Below are 8,894 nucleotides of genomic sequence, written 5' to 3' on the forward strand. Positions count from 1 at the left end.
GGATCCATAGGAGGCAGGTAGGCAACATGCTCAGGGATTGAACCTGCTCCAGTTGTTTGAGGGACCTGCACAAATACCAAGCTGCTTAACTGCTATATATGTGCAGGGTGGCTAGGTCTAACCTGTGCTTCCTCTTTCATTGGTGATTCAGGATCTGGGAGCCCCCCAAAGATCCAGGTTGGTTGATTATGTTGGTTTTCCTGTGGATTCCCTGTCATCTTTTGTTCTCTCAATCTTTCTCCCAAACATTCTCCCAGACTCCATGATCTCCACCTAATATTGGTGTGCGTCTCTGCATCTCTTTTGATTGGTTGGTGGGTGGAGTCTGTCAGACAGTAGTAACAGCTTCCTATCTGCAAGCTGAACAGAGTATCATTAATAGTGGTGGGGATTGATTTTGCTCAGGGAATGGGTCTCAATTTGGAATAGTCATTGATTCAATATTTGCTCAGACTTTGCTCTATCTTTTTTCTTGCACATCTTGTAGACAGGACATATTTTTTGGTCAAAGGGTCTGTGGCTGGATTATGTTCCTTAATCTTCCACTGGGAATCCTGTTTGGCTACAGGAAATGGCCATTTCAGGATCCATATTCCAACATGTATCTTTTATAAGAACAGTAAGTGTTTTAACAACTGAGCTTTCTCTTCAGCATCAACTCTTGATCAGTTTTTAAAGGAATAAAATTTTATAGACATAACTTAAAAATCTTTCAATCTTTTTACCTCAAAGCATTATACACATTTTTGACTGTAAAAAAAGGTTTTTATTATGTATTATCCCTATACATTATAATTTTATGAGCTTTATTATCATTTATGTCCTTATATATCACACTATTATTTTGATTATTTTTCATCAATATAGAAATGATGAAGCCGGGAATAAAGTACAGTTGGTGAGTTGTTTATCAAGGATGTTTTGTGTTCAATTCAGAGTTCTATAAAGCTGAGTGAGGGTGCTGGGTCTAGGGCTGCATACCTATTAGTCAGCCACTATAGATGTGGAGGTAAGAGGATCAGAAGTTCAAGGTTATTTTTGGCAACAAATGGAATTCCAGGCCAGAAAGGTTACTTAAAGATCAACTCCCCTACCATATTTATGACTTTTCTATCTATCAATTTATTTGTCTTTCTATGTATCTAGGTATCTAAGTATGTATGTATGTATGTATGTATGTATGTATGTATGTATCTATCTATCTATCTATCTATCTATCTATCTATCTATCTATCATCATCACCTATTATCTCTGTAATAGAAAAATTATCAAACTATTTTATTTTCCCCTTTCTAATTTGTTTCTTGTCAGTATTGAAATTTACAGTTTCAATGCATAAATCCCCACTTGTTTCATTTTACCCATGATATTTTGTGTTTCATGTTATAAATATGTGAATGTTTACTCAAGCCCCAAGTTATTTCCATTTTTGCTCTCAATTTAAACTATACATTTCTGTATTTACTTTGCAATCTGTGTCACATTTAGTAGTGAAAATTTTGCATTCTTAGGAGATGTCTTTCTTTCTTGTGGCCATTGGAGCCATACTTGATGGAGGCTAAGGGAGCATGGAGCCCAAGGCAGACAGGTGAACCTGGACTAAGGTCCTATGAAGCTGGTGTTGATGCAACAAAGATTTTAAGACAATGAAAGAGCAAAAAGCAAAGAGGAAGAGTCCCAAGTCTTTCAGTGCCTGGTCTACTCAGGTTGTTAATGCCAAAAAAGAAAGAAAAAAAAAAGCCATGCCAGCTAGTAAAAGCAGAGGATTTTCAAATCCCACATCCCAGTCAACTTCCCAGAGGCCAAAGTTAAAAAGTGTGTAAGAGAAGAACAAACCTCCAAGAGGAGAGGGCAAGGGTGCTCTGTTCACACCCATCCAGCACTCCTTCCTCACTCCTTCCTCACTGAAGTCTCTGATGTCCAGAAGATGGAGCGTGGGCTTCTTAGTCTTCTAAACTATTTCCACTCTATAAAGCTGCAGGCGTTTGGAAATGAATGTTCCATAGAACAGATGGAACATGTCCGGGGAATACAGGAAAAAATTAGCTCGCTTGAATTTGAAACTCTACAAGGAGTTCGAGGAACTTCCGGAGGATGAGCGGAAAGCAGCCAGTGATGCAAACCTGGACCGACTTCTGTCTGAAGGGGCTGAAATGCTGACTCAGCATCTAAAAGTACTTGCTGCTTGCTGTTGCAGAAGACCCAGATTTTGTTCACCGCACCCACATGGTGACCCTTGAACCTCTATAACTTCAGTTCTGGGGATCTGAAGCCATCTCTGATTTCTGAGGGCACCAGGCTCACATATGTTAAAAGAAATGATTTCTTCTATACAGAAACTGCATTTGGCAGATGGACAGGACGTTCCCAATGCATCCTCAGCTAAAGCAGTCTCCAGCCTTCCCTGAGACTTGAAGAGTAGCAGCAGTCATTATGTTTCTAGCTGAGTTCGGTAGCAGAATCATCTTCTGCAACAAACTATCATCGTGAGAATGCAAGTGCAGTGATCATGTTCATAAGCCGCTTCTAGTCTATGTGCTCACTGTAATCCACTGCTGGGGAGGCTGTGGCCTGCCTGTAAGTCTCATCAGGAAGTGGGATACAGAGATATGCTGCTGTGTTTTCTTCTGTTTCCTTAAGGGTTATAATTGAAATGCATCGTGCTAAACATTCAGTCAGGCTGAAGGATTTGTCCTTGCCATCAGCACACCGACCCAGTGCTGGTCACAGGGTGGTGGTGCATAGGTGTCCTGGAGCTGTCCAGTTTCAGTTTAAGTCAGACAATCAGTACACATGCAGATGTGTTTCCCAATGTCCAGTGACAAATATTTGATCAGTACTTGTGAGATTTGCTATTTTTAATAAAGTGATTGTTTAAAAAGAAAGAAAGAAATGTCTTTCTTTAGTGTTTTGTGTCTCTTCAGTATCACAGAATATTGTGGCTTCAATTCATGTTCATTCTTTTGCTAAAAGTGTGTGGGATTTTCCAGAAAGAAACATACTTGGTTGTTCTTTATTTTTCTTTTTAAAGAAATCATAAAGGTTGTTATAAATAAAAGTAGTGTTCCTCAATAGCATCACAACTTCTATGTATCTCACAGTACAGTTTAGCTAAGTAAAATATTTTAACAGAGAGAGATTTAACAATTCTTTCTAGTAGAATCATTTAATATGAACCATCAAGGCAAGAGAAATATGCTGATGAAAATGTTAAAACTATGCAGTAACCTGTCACAATGGACTCCATAATGGTGATATATCTTCAAGCTGTTGATAAACACCATCACTCCCTGTTTTAGGTGGCCATATGGAGTCCTAGTGTATAGTATATAAATTACCCCTAATTTTCAAACCTATTTACACTTGTAGCTTTTTTTTTTTAATCTCAAACACCTGTTCGTGAGCAACTTTTATCTTTAACAGCAGACATTTGTCTAAGATTTGCCAATACTTCAGCAAGCTTATTGTGCCTCAGACTGGTGAGAGACAAACAGCTGTTCCTCAAAAGTACTGTAAACAGTGACATCTTCTGAAGATCTTAAATATAGTAGAATATTAATAAATATTTTCAGACAGACTGTTTTTTGCCTATTGTACTCTTTTCTTTCATAAGGATTATAGTCTGATTGATGCAGCTGCCTCAAGATAAATTTAGGTTGAATAATTTTGTATTTCTTTCCACATTCTGCTCATAGAATAATTCATACCTGTACAGCATCTGACTTTGAAGAGGCTCACATGTTTGACACAATCACTGGATGCTTAATATTAGTACAGAGTGAGATAAATGGACAAAGAAGACTTCGAATGTGTACATTTTACAAAAATTCATCAAGGCATCTTCCTATATCAAAACCTTGTTCAAAGTTAAAAAAAAATGGAATGGCAGAATGAGCCTTATGAGGTGTATAAAGGGCATGCAAGCTTGAGGACTTGACTTCAGTTCTGCGGCTTTTTTTTTTTTTTTCGTTTTCCAATGTCACGTTTAATGTTCTCACCACTGTACTTCAAATCTACATTGTACAAAGTGACCAGAAAGTGTGCCACGGTAACTGACCAACCTCTGAGATTGTACCTTTCATACCAGTGTCTTCTCGGGCTCTTTTGATACTAAACACGTTTCTCACTCAAGTGAATTGAAATGCTTCGGTTGGGAAGATTCTCAGGAGCTTCATAAAACAACAACAACAACAACAACAACAAAGATATTGCACCATCTTTGTTTAGTAATTCAATGTTTGTTTCTTTCACAGCAAATAATTACTTCATTGAAGTTAAAACTTCCAAATATAACTTAATAGTCTTCAAATTCAGCTCAGATCACTCAAGATGAAAATACTCTGCTAAATACAGATAACTTACAATAACTTTAACAGTTAATTGTCCGTAACACACACCAAGCTTTTTCCTAGACCAGTTTTAAGACGATCCGTTAGTACTCCTCGTACAGGTGAAAAACGCTCTTCAATTTTCTTGTCTTTTTATTTTTAATATAAAAGTTGGAAGGGACATTCAAGTTTCAAGTCTCCACATTGAACTTAAAAAAAAAAAAAAGTCATCATCAGCGTGTGGAGGTAACAAGCCGAGCTGTGTAACTCCAGGAGATAGAGGCCTTCGATTGGTGCTCCTATTTACATATGCACAGAGTTCAGTGTTCCAGCAGGAAAAAGAATTTGTCAAAAAGTAATAAGTTATTTACTACTGTGACATTTCAAGACTCCCACAGCTTTGCCTAAGGACACAAACACATTTGACATGATTCCCTATGTGCCTTTGTGGCTGTAATTTTTTTTAACTTCTTTTTGTCTTTTATTTCTTATTTTTCACTGTCCAGTGCAGGAAAAGTCTCACAGAATTTCACAGACCTAGAATGTGCAAGCCAGTTATACAGCAGTGCTGGGATTTTTCTGAAATTAGCCCAGAAATGAATTATTTACACAGGAAAGATGCATGCTTGGGTCTCTCTCTTTTTTTTTTTTATGTAAGAAAGAGCAGAAAAACTTCTAATAAAAATAGATTTAATATATATATATTAAATATATAAATTTAATATATATATTAATAAATATATATAATTATATTATATTATATAAATATAATATATTTATAAATATAATTATATTATATAAATATATATATAATATATATATATTAATAAATTTAATATATATAAATATAATATATATATATTTATACCGGGTAAGGGAAACAGAGGGTTAGTCTCTCCTAGTCACATACTCATTCTCTCTACGCACAGCATTGGAGGTGAGACAGCACACGTCACCAGCATGGCTCTAATGAGAAGCCAGTTACAGGGCCTGATCATTAGGTGGCCCCTCCCCTCCCATCCTCCAGGCGCAGCCACAATCAGCTCACGTGGCTCCATGATTGGTTACTGGCAAACTTTCTAGATTCTTTAGTTTTAGAAAATCCTTAATCTTTAGGAATGGCTCAAATATCAAAATGTATGACTGTCCTCTGTGTGAGTGTATACATGTGAACAATCTTACTTCATTAAAAAATATTAATAATAAAATAAAAACATAAACCCCAAATGCCCAAATTTGGTTCAATTTTCGTTTGTTCTGAGGTGAGCCACAACAGCTGCACTGAATTCTTTAACCATGTGCAACTCTGGGTAAAATAGTTTTTTTCTTCTAAAAGCACAACAACTTTACAAGATTAAAAGTCTAGTAACATTTCTAAATATTATTCATATCATACAAGTAGTGGTTGTTAATTTAAAACTTCATTAGTAAAATTACAGTACAAGCATGATTAACCCTCCAGAATTGCAAACCCCAGACTCCAGTGAAAGCTACATTACATCTTCAGTAGTACAGTGCCTTCCACAGTCACTCCCACACCAGAGGAGACGGTGGCATCTCAGACGGCTGAGCGACGGTGGAACTGATAAAGCTCTTAAAGGCAGCAGACTGCGGGTTAATGCAGAGAGGTACTCTGTTTCCTTTCTGCTGTTCCAAAATGAACTGGTGGATAATTTCTTTAACTTGTCGGACAGAGCTGAGGTTCTTCTCAAAGGTGTCATCAAATTTGGGGTTGGTGACAGGCTCAAAGTCACTGGTGTAGACTCTTCCCGTCGAGGTGGAAAAGCAGCACTTACACATACATGTATGGTATCTCAGCCGCCCTTCATCTAGGTAGGGGTGGGCTAAGGCATCCTTAGCGGATATTCTTTTTGATGGATCAAAGACCAACATTCTGCAAAGCAGGTGAACGGCTTCATGTGTGGCCTGGCTGGAAAGGGTGTAGAGTACAGGGAGAGATGGCTGCTGAATGGGACTCTGCGCCTGAAACAGTATCCTTCGGCCCAGCAGCTCTGCAAAGATGCACCCCACAGACCAGATGTCAATAGCATTGCTGTAATGGCGGCTGCCCATGAGGATCTCCGGAGCCCGGTAATACTGAGTAACAACTTCCTGAGTCATGTGACGGGATTCATCCAATTCTTCCACTCTGGCCAATCCAAAATCACAAATCTTTAGAACACAGTTGCTGTTCACAAGGAGATTCCCCGGCTTAATGTCGCGATGTAAAATGCCAGCTGAATGGAGATATTTCAAACCTCGCAAAATCTGATAAAGAAAAACTTTGACATGATCTGAGCTGAGTGGCTGAGGAGAGACGATAATTTTATGTAGATCACTCTGCATCAATTCTGTGACAACATATATTTCTTCAAAATAGTCAATGTGTGGAGGCTGGAGTATGTCAAGGGCAGAGAGTACATTATCATGTATAAAAAAACACAACATCTTCAATTCCCGGAAGACTCTTTTGCAAGAGACCAGATTCTGGAAGACGTTGGGCATCTTTTTGAGTGCTACTCTCTTTCCATCTCTTGGATCTGTTACTGACCAGACAACACCAAAGGCTCCATATCCAATAGGTCTATCCGGCTCAATGTCCAGCTGCTGTTGCGGATGATGCGAGTGCTGATGATGGTGCGCCTTAACTGTAGCAGCTGCAGCAGCCTGTACCTGAGCTGGGGCTGCTGCAGCTAGCCCAGGAGCCTGACCAGGTGCCGGTGATGGGAAATATGGCTGTTGTTGCCCAGGGTTTAACATGGCTGCGGCCGCAGCTGCCGCTGCGGCTGCCGCAGCTGCCGAAGACGTATGCTGCTGTACAGGGTGTACAGCAGCAGCCGACCCCGGATGAAGGTGGTGTTGAGGGTGGTGGTGGTGAAGGTGAGGAGGAGGAAGGTGTGGAAGGTGGTGGTGATGGTGGTGGTGGTGACCTGCTGCTGCTGCAGATGTACCGCCATTGTAAGCCGCCATCATTTTTGCGTTGGCTCGTGTGCCACAAAGAGACATTCAAAAAAATGCCCTTTGATTGGAAAGCAAACTGGGTCAAGCTGTCATTTGGCCATTTAAAAAAATGAAGAAAAACCACTCACTCCACCTCAAAAAACATAGAGTGGAACTGGCTTTATGTCTTCATCAGTCAATCCAGACAAGTTGGAGGATCTTGGGTGTTCGATTTTTGGGTGAGAGTGTGGAAGGGTGTGGGTTGTCAAAATAAAAGTTAAGAACATAAAATAAGAAAAAAAAGGAAAAGAAAAAGGGAAAAGGGCCCCTTCCCCCCAGGATTCCTGCTACAAGTGGATACTAAAACTCCATTCTTAATGGGGGGGGGGGGTTCCAACTTTGAATGTGGGAATAAAGGCCAAACCTCCTGACCCCCTGAACTCCACACACGAAAAAGATCTGGTAAGACGCCACCCTTGGAATCTTGTAAGAGGGTTGACTCATCTACCCCTTCCATTCCCACATCCTTTTCTAAACACCTCCCACCTCCTCAAAAACACAATTAAAAAAAAAAATCCAACCACTCTAAATCAAAAAAGATGAGGGGAAATTATCAGGGAAACAAGCGTCTAGCTTCCCTCCCCTCGAACTCTCAGGCCTTCCTACATCTCCCCCTACTCCGAGTCTGGTTGACCTGACTGAGGGGGTTTGAGGAGATGTACCAAACTTTCCTGGGCAGAATGAGCCAGGGAAGGAGGCTGGAGGAAGAGAGTGAGGCGAGGAGGCGACAGGCAGGACAGAAGAGGAGAGAGAGAACGCCGGCAAAAGTGAAGGGAAGAAGGTGCAGGGAGGGAATGAAAGAGCGGTGGGCAGCACTCGGACGCCCAGACACAGGGAACCGCCCCGGAGGAGGTTAGGGTCCCGGGGCCAAAGAATAGGAGCCCCGGGAACCGGGCGGGGGACGGTCGGAAGCAGGCTGACTCCTGCCCCCGCCGCCGCCGGCTGCTTGTGCTGAGGAGGGGTGGGGGGGAGAGCGGGTGGGTCCCCCGCGCGACGGCCCCTGCAGGGCTCAAGGCTGCTCCGTCTCCCCCCCTCCCCCCCACCCGGCTTCCGTGCCCACGGTTGCTTTCTCCACAGCCGCCGTGACCGCTTTCTCTTCAGCCGCCGCCTTCTCAGCCGCCGGTGCCGCCGCGGCCGGACTCACCTCCCCTAGCAAAGCCGGATAGAGCGGAGCCAGCGGTGGACATGCGCAACTAGCCAGTTCTGCGGCTTTTTAAATAAAAATCCTGGTGTTATTTAGCTTATGTGCAATTTTAGTCTTGGGGGGAGGGGAACAGGTTGAACTTACATGTTCATTGTCTCTCCATTTAACCAAGCATTAATGTCTGACTTCAAAAGGAAGACTGTCTCAGAAGGTAAATAATATTATAAGAAGACATGAGGCAGATCTTCCTGGTTGCTACCCCCGCAGAGAGCTCATAGGCAGCACCCCACGAGCAAACTTGAGCCTCGGGACCACAGGTAAGAAAAACCTTCCTGCTCCAAGCGACCTGCCTGGGGAACTCAGGACACACTTGAGACAAAATTCCTTTAGGACCGGACACTTCTGGTTTCTAGCGGGAGTC

The 8,894-nt window shown here is 41.6% G+C and overlaps 2 pseudogenes; one reads left to right on the forward strand and one right to left on the reverse strand.

Moving 5' to 3' along the window:
* Positions 1-1,647: 1,647 nt before the first annotated feature.
* Ccdc28a-ps1 (coiled-coil domain containing 28A, pseudogene 1) lies at positions 1,648-2,251 on the forward strand (annotated as a pseudogene).
* Nlkl1 (Nlk like 1) lies at positions 3,968-8,494 on the reverse strand (annotated as a pseudogene).

Source organism: Rattus norvegicus, chromosome 13 (assembly GCF_036323735.1).
Source record: "Rattus norvegicus strain BN/NHsdMcwi chromosome 13, GRCr8, whole genome shotgun sequence".
Taxonomy (NCBI): domain Eukaryota; kingdom Metazoa; phylum Chordata; class Mammalia; order Rodentia; family Muridae; genus Rattus; species Rattus norvegicus.